The 16,842-nt window shown below is 39.8% G+C and overlaps 1 pseudogene; it reads left to right on the forward strand.

Annotated features, from left to right (window-relative positions):
• The first annotated feature begins 9,758 nt into the window (after positions 1-9,758).
• LOC145096044 (wall-associated receptor kinase 4-like) lies at positions 9,759-12,572 on the forward strand (annotated as a pseudogene).
• The last annotated feature ends 4,270 nt before the right edge of the window (positions 12,573-16,842 follow it).

Consider the following 16,842-nt stretch of genomic DNA (forward strand, 5'->3'; position numbering starts at 1 on the left):
CTCGGAGAGTGGACCAGGCCGACTGAAGGCCCGGTGCGGGCAGACCAGTCAAACTGTACACTCAGAGAGTGGACCAGGTGGATTGAAGGCCCGGTGCGGGCGGACCAATCACACTGTAGACTCAATGGATATGGCTAGACTCGGAGGGTGGACCAAGTGGACTGAAGGCCCGGTACGGCGGACCAGTCACACAATAGACCCGAAGTGAATGGTTGTTTTGTGTTCTGTTATGATATGACATGTTATGTGTATGGTATATGTGGTTGGTATTTTGTGGATATATCACTAAGCTTTCGGGCTTACAGTTGTGGATTAAATGTTTCAGGTTCTTCAGGAGACCGTGGCAAGGCGAATGCGTGATCGTACCGCTCCTCGTGTTTATGTTTTATGATATGGTTCTGGGAATACTCTGATAATAATTGTATTGAAAACCTTTTTGTAATAACTTAATGAATTTGGATTGTTTTTGAAAAGTTTAAATCGGTTGGAATTTTTAGAGCGTTACAAGTTAGTATCAGAGCCTTGGTTTGAGTGAATTGGAGGAATATTCGTGTGAATCCAGTCTCAAATAAAGGAGAGTTTTCAAAAAGAGAATTTAAAATGGTTTTCAAAATGAGTAAAGGAGGACGCGGAGGTACGATCAGTCGGAGCCAGTAAGTAACCCCAAGATACCATACAAGTTATTTGTTTATAAGATATGATAGAACAACACGCTAGTACTAGGCTAGGGATCTTCTGGAATTTCGTGATAGAGTTTCCTGATTTATGAGGCCTGCTAGCCTAGGGTTTCTTTCTGTATGAGATTTCGAGTGTTCCTCTAGGAATGAGGATTGGGTGCTTGTTATGTATGATCATCACTAGGGTGTTGTGGTGATACTTGATATAAATATGGGTAGGTGTGGAAGGTACTATGGGCCCATACTACTGAAAGCACAGAACCCATACGTGTATCAAGGAAGCCACAACCTCTAGGGTTGGGTTGGGAGTTGGTTCTCGGGGTTCTGGGAGAGCGTCTGATGTTTTGCGGTATTTTCTGTATGGTGGTTACGAGGCATGCTGGGAGCAGATCCAGATCAGGATCGGAAGCAAGAGAGGGCGGTCAGGGTGGGTCAGTACTGCCCGAGGTTATTGTTTAGATGAGTACAGACGAGTTGGATGCTAGGATTCGTGAGATCCTGCATGATCAGGTTGTTGTGTTGTTCCGGGCCGAGTTGCCAGAACTATTTGGGTCGATCAAGACCGCCATGGTTGAGTATTTTGATGAGCGCTATGCAGCTTTTACAGAGACGGCTACCGCGGCGGCTACAACGACTATAGCAGCGGCAGGGTGAGGAGCCGGTAGAGGTTTTAAGTATCGGGACTTCGATAATACAAAGCCCCCTACCTTCGATAGAGTTCAGGACCCGATTGTTGCTATGAGATGGTTGTCAGACGTGGAGGGGTGTTTCTTCACATGTCCATGCCCTGCTGATCAGAGAGTGAGGTGTGCTCTGAACCTGTTGAGGCTCGGGCGAAGGATTGGTGGAGATTGACCATGGGGTCATATTCGGATGCGCAGAGAGTTGCAGTTTCATGGGATCAGTTCTGGGAGATCTTTAGTACTTGTTATGTTCCACGGGTTAAGAGGGAGAGGTTGGCTCAGGAGTTCCTGGAGCTAAAGCAAGATTCAGAGTCGGTGATGGAGATCACCAAGATGTTCACTGAGAGGCCGATGCTTTGCCCAGAGTTTGCTTCGGAGCAGGCTCAGATGTCCCGATATCTGAGTATGCTCAAGAGGGATATAAGGCAGTTTGTGTCTACGCAGAGGTGCGAGACCTTGTTGGAGTTGCAGGAGGCCGCTCGGCGGCGTGAGTTGGAGATTGAGTTACAGTTGAGAGAGCAGAGGCAGGCCCTGACACAGTCACAGCTGGCGTTGAAACGGTCCAAGACCGTTGATTCTAGGGTTGGAGATCAGAGCAGCCGCACTTGTGGGAAGTGTGGGAAGGGTCACACCGAAGTTTGTAGGTCTGGTGGTGCGTGCAGCAAGTGTGGGAGAGAGGGGCACTATGCGATGGATTGCTGTCAGTCAGTCCTAGTTCAGGATATGAGGACTTGTTATCAGTGCCACCAGGTTGGTCACATGAGGGCCAACTGTCCACAGTTTGCTGCAGGACCGGTGCAGGCTCCTGCATCGACCACTTTGAGGATTACAGGTGGAGGTCAGGGTGGAGCAGAGCCCCCGAGGGTTCAGGGGCGTGCTTTTCAGCTTATAGCAGAGGAGGTTAGGGCAGAGCCGGATGCAGCTACGAGTATGTTTCCTTCTTGATATCTTGTTGTCTTATGGTTGCTATGGAATATTATATCTGCTAGTCTTGTTCGCGTAATTCATGGTATTGTATTTGTTCGATCTTTTGGGTTTATGGTATTATTGATGGGTCGGTAGTTAGGGGTTGAAATCAGTTAGCATCCAAGGAAATGATGGTCAGATTTTGTTTGTATGGTCTTATTGTTGGGTATAGCATTGTGTTTTGAGAAGTGTTCAGCGGGGAGTCGAACTCCCTTAGAGTTCGAGATGCGCGATGCCGGAACGTGATTTTGTGGAAATTGATCGTTTTGATTCAGTTCATGTAAAAGAGAATTTGTTGAGTAAGAACGTTTAAGTGATGCTGGTTGGGTCACCGGTGGTTGGTAGTCAGTGCTCTAAGTGGGGAGAATTGGAAAATTCTCAGGAGGATCGACAAGTATTTGAGGTGGATTAGCTGTTTGGGAGTCAGCAGTGTTTCAGTCAGCCAAGAGTGTGGGCTAGTATGAGTAAGTGGCAAACTAGTGGGGGCAGGGAGCAGACCATGGATTCAGGAAAGTTAGTGTTTGATGTTAGGCCTGGGTTTAGGCCATGGAAAGGATTCCGAGATCGAAACGAGAGTTCGGAACCACTAAGGGACTAGAACAGTATGAACAGGAAGGATTCCCTGGAAGGGTAGTTGAGCAGACTGAGAAAATTGAAGGCCGAAAGGCCTACCAGTCAGGTTAAAGGCTCGGGAGAATGGTCCAGATAGGCTGAAGGCCCAGAGAGGCGGTCCATACATGCTGAAGGTTCTGAGAACGGTCCAGACAGGCTGAAGGCCCGACGGCGGTCTAGACATGCTGAATGTTCCGAGAGTGGTCCAGATAGGCTGAAGGCCTAGTAAGGCGGTCCAGTCATGCTGAAGACTCTGTACGTGTTAGTGGACCAGTTCGAGGAGAGTGAGAAAAGGCGTCATTAGGGAATGATGATTGATATGGTCTGGCCCCAAGTGTTGATGAAGTTAGTGAAAGCAGTGCATGGACCCTAGAGTCCTTGCAAGTAGATTCAGAGTTAAGGAAGTTCGAGAATGACAGTTGCTCTACATGGGTAATGTAGAGTGAAGTATAGCTCAGTGGCACGTGCCGTTGTGGTAAGGGTGGATGAGTGGATTTCCTAGAAAGGAAAGGCATGTAGCTCCAGAAGGAGCGTGGGTACTCCAACAGAGGAGGAAGTGGAGTAAGTGGATTATCGGCAGTACTTCAGCTATTGGTAGTAAGTACTGGGATGGTACCAGTGGTATGGGAACGCATCCGGGTTGGGTGTCTGTTGAGGTTGTGGAAGGATTTTCGGTATTGTTGAACCAAAGGAGTTCGGAAGGGATGCAAGGAGGGAGCCTTGGATTTTCTGTATGGATGCGATCAGGAGGTTATGTATGTAGTGGTAATTCATCCTGGGGATGTTTGGAAGTATTGCTAGTGTGTCGGGTTTTCCAGCCCGAGGATGTTGGCTCAGGTACAACATGTGTACGTGATTGCATAAGAGAGCTCATGGGAGTGCTCATGAGCTAAGGGATGTGTCATCCTGTTAGCCCGGGAAGAAAAGAGTTGGATTCGGAGGGAGAAGCGGGATGAGTCCCAGCAGCTGGCACTGGGTCAGGACCTGGTGGTTCAGGGTGAAATCTAGCTTGGTGAGAGTCAAGTGTTTGCTGTGATTTGGAAGTGATGAAGGTATCATCGGGTGATCTTCGGTTAGCAAGGGTTATTATCAGGGAAAGAAGCCGGTGGCCGGCTTGAATCAGTTTCCGTATCTATGGGCGAGAAGAGTTGGATTTTATAGAGGCTCGATAGTAGTGTTCGGGGGAACCTGGGTCGGTCGATACCAGGAGGGTGCATTGTGGGAGTATTATCTGGAATTGTGTGTTGCAGCAGGCTTCGAGGACGAAGCCTAATTTAATTGGGGGATAATTATAACATCCCGGAAATTCAGAAGTATAGTTGAAGGGCTAAAGTGTAAATAAGAAGGTCGACTCAGCGAGTTGATGGATAGACTCAGTGAGTCGAGTTGCGGTTCGAGTCACGTGTTAAGTGACCAACTCGGCGAGTCGCCTGGGTGGACTCGGCGAGTTGGTGCTATATGAAGAAAACCCTAATCCTGGGGGTTGTGCCCTATATAAAGAACATAATACCCTCTCCCCAGCCTCTTTACCCTCCCTTGAGTTCCAGAAACCCTAATAGACGTGAGTGAGAGATTGGAGTACATTTTGGAGCTTGGATAAGTGGATTAGGAAGGAAATCTTGAAGAGCAAAGGGGTTGCAGCAAGGAAAGGACATAGATTCGAGGTCTACTTCAGTGGGACCTTACATTGGAGGTAATAGATCTGTTCTTGAGCTTTTGTGCATTTAGATCTATCAATTGTGGGGTTTTTGGGGCATGAATGAGGTCCATCTCGAGTTTGGTGTGAGATCCGAGGTTGCTACCTCAGATCTAGGGTTGTAATTACCCAAGGAGCCATAACGTCTATAATCAAGAGATGTAGTTCTTTTGTCCCAAACCTTAGCCCAAGAGTGTTTTATGCTTAGATCTCTTCAGATTCACGTAAAGTTTGCCACTTTACGTGATTGATGGGTTGTAAGGGAGTGGATCTATGGTTTGGAGCCCCTGCATGGCTTGGAAAGCCACTGTATGGATTAAGAACTAGAGGTACTCGGCGAGTCACATGGGTGAACTCGGCGAGTTGGATGAAGATGGGCAGGAACTCGACGAGTTGGAAGAAAAACTCGGCGAGTATGTTGAATGTTGCCTTGGAATCGACGAGTCTGTTCTTGGACTCCGCGAGTTTGGTAGTGGAGTCCTAGCCTTTTTGGGTTAAGCTGTGAATCGGTGAGTCGAGGGACGACTCGGTGAGTTGAGTGGGAAAGGACTCAGAGTTTGTTGGACTCGGCGAGTCTTGGGGCGACTCGGCAAGTCTTGGGGTGACTCGGCGAGTTGAGTCGTGGATTAGGAGTTCTAAATATAGGGACTGGATGAGTCAGCGGGTTGACTCGGCGAGTAGAGTCAGTCAGGAAGGTTGACTTTGACTGAGGACTTTGACTTTGACCAATGGTTGACCAGTTGACATCCAAGGGTATTTGTGGTAATTGTGGGCATTTATTTTTAGTTCAGTGATTTGGAGGTGGCTAGTGGTGAAGATCGTGTCAGTGGTCGGAGCATCCTGGTCTTATCTTTTCAGTTGACAGTTGCAGGTGAGTTATCCTCACTATATCGATAGGGTCTACGGCACCAAGGTCGGCCCTTTATCGGATTGTAATCCGGGTATCGTTGTTAAGATATTGCTTTGCTATGCTTGCATCCTGGTAGTTAGGATGGTATATATTAGAGACCTGGTTAAGGTCGGTATCCTGGTTAGGATGATGTTATGTTATGTGATATGCTAGATCGGTTTGATTGGATGTGGATTGTTATATGATTATATGTTTATGTGCACATGGTTGTTAGACTGGGGATGGGTTGAGGTGGGTCCTGCTTTGTGTTGTAGGCCAACATACCCAGGGCGTACCGGTTATCCCGAACGCCGAGCGAGCGGTCCGGATAGGCTGTAGGCCCCAAGAGGGCGGACCAGACGTGCCGAGGCTCGGAGAGTGGACCAGGCCGACTGAAGGCCCGGTGCAGGCGGACCAGTCAAACTGTAGACTCAGAGAGTGGACTAGGTGGATTGAAGGCCCGGTGCGGGTGTACCAATCACACTGTAGACTCGATGAATATGGCTAGACTCGGAGGGTGGACCAGGTGGACTGAAGGCCCGGTACGGCGGACCAGTCACACAGTAAACCCGAAGTGCATGGTTGTTCTATCTTCTGTTATGATATGACATGTTATGTGTATGGTATATGTGGTTGGTATTTTGGGGTTATGTCACTAAGCTTTCGGGCTTATAGTTGTGGTTTAAATGTTTCAGGTTCTTTAGGAGACCGTGGCAAGGAAAAGGCGTGATCGTACCGCTCCTCGTGTTTATGTTTTATGATATGGTTCTAGCAATACTATGATAATAATTGTATTGAAAATCTTTTTGTAATAACTTAATGAATTTGGGTTGTTTTTGAAAAGTTTAAATCGGTTGGAACTTTTAGAGCGTTACATTAGATTAACTAAATTCGTTTTTAACTTCTCTTTTACTGTAATCATGAGCTGAATTTTCGTAGTTTCTATTTAGGAAAGAACAAATTACTCCTATGGTTTGATTTATAATTTGATTGATTGATTGTTGGTGATTTTATTAAATTAAGTTTTTTAAAGACCCTTATGCATTAACCATAACTATTTTCTGTTAATTGGAAGACAATTAGGCTGCATGAACATCTCGTAATTGTTAACCTCATATGATTTATGTGAACACTTTATTATATGCATAGGATTAGTGAATATGAAAATATGATTAATTAGAGAATGGGTAAATTAATGTGTGAGCTTGTTTGAGAAACCAACAAACAAGAGGTTAGTTGAATTACTAAGTTGATTAACCAATTACAAATCTTATTTAATCCAAATAATTGAACTTGGGAGTTAATTAGTTTAAACACTTGATCACTGCTTGAATTGATTAATTTCCTAAGGGTTGGTAATAACGAATGTGAATCTAATCACTATAGTTGGTAATCAATAACAATTAATTTATTACTTTATCATAAAATTTACCATAGGAGTGAATTGGTTGGACCTAAACAGAAACCCTTTTATTAAATTTGGTGAATTTTTACTTGCATTAGTTGATTAGTTAATTACGTGTTAGGTGGTGTGTTTAAATTTCTAGTCTTGTAAAACTAAAGAAAACCCTTCACTTTTATTACTTATTTAGCTAAAATTAGTTATTAGTTTAATTTCCGTTCCCTGAGTTCGACACCCTACTTATTCAACTATACCACTAAAAGACAGATTCACTGCCTCTGTGTGCTAAATCTATATTTTTAGAGTAGTAATAAAACCAATGCATTTTACACACATCAGCACCCTAAAATCTACAATAAATGGCAATCTTTGACAGACCATTTTCCTCACCCCTCTCGCTCATTCTCTTTCTATCTTGATTCTCATGCCACTATCCTGAACGTCTCTTAAAGTCTTAGCTTGTAGATTCCTACCCCACATTAATGGTTTCATAACTCTCAAATGAGTTTACAACCCCATTTTCAACTCTTTTCGGGGGTAAATACATTTCTAAAATATAGCTTTACGTAGTTATTACTCACTATAGTTAGATAATTTTACCCATAAAATTACAATAATATTATGTCCGGTAGTTACTCCGCCCAAATACTTTAGCAAATAGTATGCCTAGTTGTTATGCTGAACCACTATGATAGATAAGATCATACCTAGTTGTTACACTAGCCAGTTGTCAGGAAACACTAACACTTGGTATTATAGCCAGCTTTGGATAAGCTTGGTACCTAGTGTTACTCTGCCCAAATTCCTGGCTACACTAAACAGACTATATATATATATATATATATATATATATATATATATATATATATATATATATATATATATATATATATACACACACACACACACACACACATAGTCTGTTTAGCGTAGCCGATAATTTGGATAAGCTTAGTACTTAGTGTTACTCTGCCTAAATTCCCGGCTACGCTAAACAGACTATATATATATATATATATATATATATATATATATATATATATATATATCACTACTAGAAAAACAACCTTTTACGACGCTCATTGCGCGTCATAAAAGGCTCAGACGACGCGCAAATGCGCGTCAAGGAAGGCCCTGTCATAAAGAGAGACGACGCGCATTTAGAACGCTCATTTACGACGCACATTTACGACACGCAATGCGTATCAAGGAAGGCCCTGTCATAAAGGAAGACGACACGCATTTGCGTGTCATAACCTTACGACGCGCGTGTTAATGACACACAATGCGTATCAAGAAAGCCCCTGTCAAGAAAGGCCATGTCATAAATGAAGATGACACACATTTTTGCGTATCATAATTTTAAATGTTTAATAAAATTATTATTTATAGATTTACTAATTTTCAAATTAAATAATACATTAAAAATCTCATAGTACAAAATAAAATACTATAAATAACAAAGATAATTCATTTCACTAATTTGTCAAATACAAATAATTATTCCAAAAGTGAGTAAATGTTATAAAAAAATGAACTCATTTATATACAATTGCATCATCTAGCTTACTATGTGCCAATAACTCTCTGTGTGTTTACTTTTGCTTGAGTCTCGTTTCCTCCAAAGCTTCTAGCCATGCCAAAATATGATATCTTGAGTCTCGTTTCAAGAACCAAAATCACCTTCAATCACCCAATTAAACTCTAATGTTGGTAGACTGGGAGTTCCAGAATCAAGTTTACATCCATCACCTTCAATCACCCAATTAAACTATAGATCTTCTGTTGTTTGAAAGAAATTGGTGTTTGTAATCTATGAAAAAAAAAACGCAAAGACCAAGGTTAACATTTTCTATATAGAAAGCACAACTTGACATATGAATATATAATGCGCAACATAAACATTTTGATGAAAATGATATAGACAAATAAGTAAGAGTGATGATATTGATACCTTAATTACGCCATTGGTGAACGAAATTTTAATTGGTTGATAGCAATACATGACCTCTGAAAACAAATAAACAAAGGATCGCATCATAATTAGCTTAATGAAGTAGTTCTTATACATTGTCTCTACCAAAAGATTCATCATGGGAACATTTTTGTTGGAAATAACTAAACAAAAACCTAAATACTAAGCAAAAAAATTATAGTAATCACCATTTAGACCAGGATGAGGAGTCCGATTAGGCCATATGAGACCATTTAAGCAGAAATTTAAGTCATTTGGTGTATCTCCAAAGTCACCTCCATATGCCTAGTATTTGCTACCATTTGCATTTTCCTTGAGTAACCCCTGATACCAGATGCAAATATTTAGAACTACCCTTGCACCACATTTACAATTTTATTGAAGAGTATCATGTAAACTTGTACGAAGTACATATAGTCATATATACATGCAAAATTCTAAATAGCACCTCTTTAACGGAATGGTGTTATTTTTGTAATCCAAAGGAACTGTTGAAAGTGCAGGTTCAAGTGGCAAAGTCGTAAATGTTTCATTAAGCATTAATTTCCCCTTCTGTAGCTCATGTTTCACTTTATCCAAATTTCCTTCAATACTGTTAAGCATTACTTGTAAAATCATCTGCTTACTCCTGACCCCTCACTTTTGGTTCCCTATCTGATGCAGCATCAAGAACAGAGAACACGATCTCACCAAACATAATCAATAATCAGATTGAAGTATATATTATGAGTAAGTAATAAAGTACATGTAACACAATAAAGTATTATTAAGGAACTTATGATTTCAAATATTATTTTTTACACTCGGATGCCAAAATATTTGATGTTATTCTTCTACAAGTTGAGAACCAACTCAGATATGAAAGATAATAGTCCACCAGCCTACAAAATTTCAATAAGATGTTTTAGTTTTTCTTTGACCCATGTTAAAAATAGTCAAACAGATGAAAGAGAGAAAAACCTGGCGACCAACTACCACAATTGCTGCTAATGTTACGAAGAATGAACTAAATAAAGTATACATGTAAATGTCGAAAAGGTTATTATGGAGATGGCTGGAAAGATGGAACAGGATGCACTGCAGATCAATCAATGCTTATAAAGATTTCAGTAGGTAAGTAAAGTGACAATCCTTTCATGTTGAGCTCCTACTACTACAACTTATAAATTAAAGTATCTTGTTTGCAGGTTCCTCATTTGCTGCCATCTTTCTAATTGTGTTTCTTAACTGGTTGTACTTCGGACTCAAGAAACGTAGACTTATGATCCTTAGAGAAAAATTCTTCAAGCAAAATGGTGGAATCCTGTTGCAACAACGGATTTCTGGGGATGGTGGAGCTACTGATCAAGCAAAAGTCTTTACCATAGAGGAGCTTAAGAGGGCAACCAACAAATATCATGATAACAGGATTATTGGTAAGGGTGGCTATGGCACAGTTTATAATGGAATACTATCAGATAGTAGAACAATTGCCATAAAGAAGTCCAAACTAGCAGATCAAACCCAAACCCAGATAGAGCAATTTATTAATTAAGTGTTTATCATTTCTCAAATCAATCATAGAAATGTGGTGACAAAACTATAAAATTAGTCCATGTGGTATTCAAAAAGCTTTGGATAGGATCCAAAAGGTTTTCAACTTGCATGGATAGTCCAAAATCAAGATTTTTCTTTGGTTTTGATCCAAAACAATTTAAAAAGACGGTTTTTCCCTTTTATTTCTTTTTTTGTATTTTTTATATTTTGTTTAATAATTTATTAATTAAAAATTAAAAAAAAACAATTAGCTACCCCACCCATACCTCCACTCGTACCCTCCCATTCTCTCTCCATCTCTCTTTGACTCTCTCCACCTTCTCCTTCCTCACCCTACACCTGCAAATTCAACCTCCCACACACATTCACACAAACACTTAGGTTTTAATCCTTCTTCATCACCATCGAAGTTACATGTGGACCTTTTCCAGTTGCTTAGTTGCTGGCTTGCTGCAGTTAAAGACATCCAATCTTGATAACATTCATCAGTCTTCCTCTAACATTGACTAGTCAACTTTTGTATCCTCTTCTCATATTTCTCTACTGATTTCTTTCGCATGACTTTCTTCTGTATATATTCGGAAATTTGGACACATTTATACATCATTTAGTAACATTAATGTGTTTGTTAATAAGAACATTACATACTTGAACTGAAGGGATTTCTATATCAACATCACAATTCTAACAATTTAGAAAATCTTGTTTTACATCATCTGTGAGTAAATCAAAAAGAAAAAGTCAAATCAAATTCACTCATCAAATTACAAATAGAATTAAAAATCTATATGAAACTTTAGCTACCAGAGATTTTAGGAGCTCACTTATGCAGATTCCACTAACCAATGGGCTTCCAGTGATTCCTTTAAACCTAATTACAATTGTCTCACCAGGTTTGACCGAGACTCTTAAGTCAACTAACTGTGACGGTTTATTAGCTCCAACAACAGAGAAGATGTCGAAATCTGCAAGAATTTGTTGAGAAACAATGGTGAGCTGGGATTGTTCGCTGGGAATAAAGAAAGGGTTAAACGGGAACATATTTAATTGTGTGTATGTGTGTGTACTTTAAGTTAAAGGTGAACTGGGAAGAAGAAGATCGGGAATGGGGGTAGGGGAGGTGAAGGTGGGTTTTTCTTGTGTGTATGTGTGTGTGAGAGAGAGAGAGAGAGAGAGAGAAAGAGAGAGAGAGAGAGAGAGAGAGAATGGTGGGGCGGTTGGTGGAAAATTCTTTTAATAAAAATCTTTTTTTTAAATTAAAATAATGTTAAAATAATTATAAAAAAAAGAAAAAAGAAAATAAAAGGGCAAAATCATATTTTCAAGTTTTTTTTGGAGCAAAACCACAGAAAAATCTTGATTTTGGACCATCCATGCAAGCTGCAAACTTTTTGGACCCTATCGAAAGTATTTTGAATACCACAGGGACTAATTTTACAGTTTTGTCAAATGTGGTAAAGTTGATTGGATGTTGCTTGGAAACAGAAGTCCCATTATTGGTTTATGAGTTCATTCCAAATGGCACACTCTATGATCACATCCACAACAAAGGCAAGTCGTTAGCTATTACATGGGACATCAGACTTAGAATAGCAAAAGAAACAGCTGAAGACAATGGTGCAAGGAACACTAGGCTACTTAGATCCTGAATATATGCAGACGAACCAGCTGACAGATAAGAGTGACGTTTACATTTTTGGGGTAGTGTTAGTGGAAATGATGACTGGAAAAAAAGCTTTTAGCTTTGATAGGCCAGAGGAAGAGAGGAACCTAGCCATGCATTTTCTATCTTCTTTAAAACAGGGACGACTCTTCCAGATTCTTGTTGAATAGCTGCAGAAAAATGATGATCATAACGAGATTATCAAAGTCTCAACTCTTGCAGCAAGATGCTTACATGTTCAAGGAGATGAAAGGCCTACCATGAAGGAAGTAGCTATGGAACTGGAAGGAATATTGGCATCATTGATACAAAAGCATCCGTTGGTGCAAAGTACTTCGAATGAAGAGAAAGTGGAGTATTTGCTTAAAGGAACAACTGATGACTACGAATGCACAGAGGGGGCAACTGGAAGTTCAAGTACATTTGATAGCATGAGCAACCTTACAATATTACCTATTGCTAGTGGCAGGTAACAGTAGATACATTTGATAGCATGAGCAAGCAATTAATGTTCCTCTTCCTAATCCCATTCCTTTCCCTTAATTCAACAAATTCTTCTTGAAAAAAGAATTAACTGAATTGTTCTGTAGTTGGTGATTGCAAAATCAGAACAGTCAGAACAGATCTAAAAACTTGTTACATAATTGAAATTTATGGGAAAGACTAAACTACCCACCTTCGAGAACCAAGGTACTACACCATACAACAAAATAGCAGAGTCCATCAGTATTATTACAAACCCATGAAGGAAGTGGAAGTTACTGGAAAAAAACATATGAATTGATGAACATGAAGTTGCAGGAAAATAAATATTATGATGATGAAAATATTAGATAGCTTTTATCAAGACTATAAGCTCTAGATTTTTTTGAACTTTTCCTTACTGATTACCCCTTCCAAAGTTTTGGGAAGGGTTGGCAGCTTCACAAAAAAAACTTCCAAGAACATGGTATTCTTACATTAAAAGAAAAGTTATCGACTATTGTATTCTTACTTTAAGACCTCCATCGGAACATGTAGAATTTTGTAACAAGATAAATAGTTAAAGGTCAAAGAAACATACAGATGCATAGGAAGAAAGAACTTACATAAGTATCAAGTTGTTTGATAAAACAAATCATTATCCATGTGTCAATACAAACTGTTGTTACATGAGAAAATCAACAACCTTGATCAGGTCAAATATCTCCCATGTTGCCCTATTATCTCCCTTTAAGGACCGGATGTTATTGCTCTTTAAGGACTGGATTGTCCTGGTTCAAGCATTTTATCGAACACTTGGTATGCATGGTGAAACTTTTTTTCAAATTTCAATATGAACTGGTTGGGTATCACTGAATATTGTTGTTGGGATATGACATAGGCCAGTCGGTTGCCCCACATCTCACATTGCTTGCATAATCATCACCAAACTGAGATAATGTGCCGAATCCAACCAAATGTTAAATCACAACAAAAGGAACAAACCAATAAATGACTAGCAAAAGAATTTAAATATAATTGTTCCCTGTGGAATCGCTAACAGCTCCATACATGGTCCATGACGCAGATTCAGGGGCGGAAGATGAGGCATAATATGATTGTGCTTGTCCATGGCTTGAATCAACAACGTGATGCTTAAAAATCGAAACAATCAAAAATGGTTTTAGTTGAAATGCACCATTATTAAAAACCAATGAATGACTAGCAAGAGAATTTAAATATCATCCATAGGCATCGATTAGTGTTATATAAAGATGCTAAAGCATTGTTTCTGTAGGTGTCTTAATGCCTACCTCAAGTGAATTTGGGTCCAGGGTGGTTATGGTGTCCGTAACTCCTTGATTCATCATAGCATCAAAAGCATCCTCCTGTTAAAAGAAAAAAACAGATATTAGCTTAAAGCCTTAAACCTGGAATTTTCATGAATCTACAAACGAACCTAAGAGAAACACTTATAATCAACAATAACCAATAAAAGCAAAAACACTAACTAATTCACTGGAAACAACAAATCAACCTTACGAATATCTAGAGTCAATCGCAAGCTTGTAATGCAAAACACCTTGTTGCCGACGTCTGTGTTGATTCAAATTGATGATTATAAACAAAAACAAGAAATTTAAAACGGGTATTAAGGAGATTTGTATGTTCGTCGAGATTTAAGAACTATGGAAAGATCTAAGAGAGAGGTAAAAGGGGATTAGTGAGGAGATTCAACCGGGCATATACATTGGGTCCAATTTAGGGTTCCCGAATGTTGTGTGGAAGTGGGTTAAAGTCGGAGGTTTGGTTGCGACGAGTAATTTATGTTACCGTAGCATCAAGCTCCAATTGTACATAATCCATAGTTCGACCCGATATTAAGGCTTTTAGACTCCAAAAAGTTATTGTCGGCAATATTGAGATTAACCCTCGATATGTTATTTTTCCTTTAATCAGGGTGGTTTATCCCCAATATAAGGAGAGTTTTTAGGGTTCAATGTTGGTGGCAATGGAATTCCTTAGGGTTTGCAGAGAGAAGGGAGGGAGAGAATGAAGGGAGATCTGCAGCAGAGAGTGGAAAGCGGGGTACTTCAAAATTTTAGAAATTTTAAGGATTTCATTTCCCCCTTTAAAAACCCGTGTTTAAGTAAAAAATTGTAAAGCGACATCTGTAGATGACGCACGTTTAAGATTAGCGCCCTCCGTGTTTGTAATTTTTTTTGTTGAACACTAATTGTAGGGCACGCAAAAATGCGCGACCTAAATTCTACAGATTTCTAAAGATCTGACATTATTTATAGGGCACACCCTTTTGCGTATCATGAATCAGAGCATGTCGTAAAAAGCGTGTCATTAAAGGTCTATTTTCTAGTAGCGTATATATATAAAATAAGTATATCGTATAAAATACAGCATGGATAACAACATAAACGACTAGGGTAGGCCCTCACAACAACAGTTAGGTGAGACACAATTCATCAATACGTTGATTGATATTCAGCTACCGCCTGATCTATAATCATTAATTCTTAAATGAGCAAGAGAGATATGTATAGATCTATACGAGATTGGCACTCCCACCTATGGTTACTAGGTACTACCCGATGGCCAGTCGAAGCAGGCATAAATTTCTTACCACAGTGACGTCTGATGAAGAGTTGTGTTATTTCTTTCGGGATCAACAATCATAGCTTGATTATAGGAAGTCTTCGTAACTTTGTTAAACTAAAACTAGCTATCATAAACTACTAATAAAAATTAATCAGGTAGTGATAGTACACACAAACTCGAGGAAGCGAGTTTAGGTCAAACTAAAAGAAAACTAAACTATCATAAACTACCAATACTATACGTGGTGATAGCTAGTTCACACAAACTAGAGGAAACGAGGTCGAATACAACATCCACTTTTCTTGAGGAACGCCTTCGGAAGTGTTGCCTATAACAAAATAAGATTATTAGGAGAATATTATAAAAACACTAACCATGAGATAAGGTAGCAAGTAAAATATACATCTTCTACCCAAATCAGGATTAAGATTTAGTCACTAAACTATCTAGATCCTACCACCAAAAACACTAGAAAATACTCTAGCACACTAACGTAGGTTGAGGCTACGATGAGTGCTAACTTAAGAAGATCAACAAAGTATTTTCACACTTAGCAAACCTAGGAACGCACCAACATTATGTTAACCCTCTCAAAATCACATGTATTACTAGCTCAATCCATAGAGATAAAAGACTAACCTTAGAGTATAGACGACTGTCATACTATCAAAGGGAATGGAAACTTGCCATGAAGGCCTCTTCCAGAAAGCCAAAAATTCCGCAATTCATGCCGCTCAGGGTTTCCGACACCAGGTCGAGGGTGTGATAGAGTACCTAGAGCAAAACTAGATGACAGGAAGGAGGCAATCGTATAAGGGGTGTGGAGATGAACATAGGTGTAGAGAGGACACCACATGGGAAAGAGGTCTCCTGAACGGAACTTATTGTGCTCCTCACGATGATGGATAGCAAAGGTGATAAGCCGGTGCTTGAACCAGTGCAAATAAGATCTTAAGTTGCATTCCTTTGCTGACGTCGATACGTAATCTTCAACAGCATGGAGCCAGACACTCAAATGATATTATTCTCTCGGCTCCGAGAGAAGAAAACTATCTAAGAAGGACACGAAGAAAGGATGATCAATATCCTTGCTAGAATATATCTCTAATTGTTGTCCAAGCTCTAACAGACTGCAAGATCGCGCCACTCCACCTAGCCTGAAAGACAAGGCTGAGTGATCCGACCAATTCCTAATCTTCTAGTTGAACCAGACCGTAGAAAGGAACTCTATAACAGGCTCTCTAAAGATGATTTACCGGAACCCCAAAACATGACGCTAGGCGTGACTAAAGAAAATCACGAGACCAGTCTCATCGCGAAGAGATCGCGTAAGAAACGTGTAGAAGAATTGTAACGACTAATCGAAAGTAAATCAGAGTAATTCAAGTAATGATTTAGAATGAATACACAATGTAAATATGATCTGGTTTCATCTTTGATTACTTTCAGAACCTTGAGTACAAAAATGGATAATACAAGTTTTTATGAACTCTCTTACCTACACTCAAGTTCAGACCCTATTTATAGGATCCTGAAAGTACAAAAAAATACTAAGGACTCAACATTAAGTTTCAACTAAACATGCCTTAGTAAATACAAATGAAATTACAATACAGACACTTCGACTCTTTACAACATTTCGACCCTAGCAATCTCCCCCTTTGTAAA

Source organism: Lactuca serriola, chromosome 3, assembly GCF_051521515.1.
Source record: "Lactuca serriola cultivar US96UC23 chromosome 3, Lser_US96UC23_V15, whole genome shotgun sequence".
NCBI lineage: Eukaryota > Viridiplantae > Streptophyta > Magnoliopsida > Asterales > Asteraceae > Lactuca > Lactuca serriola.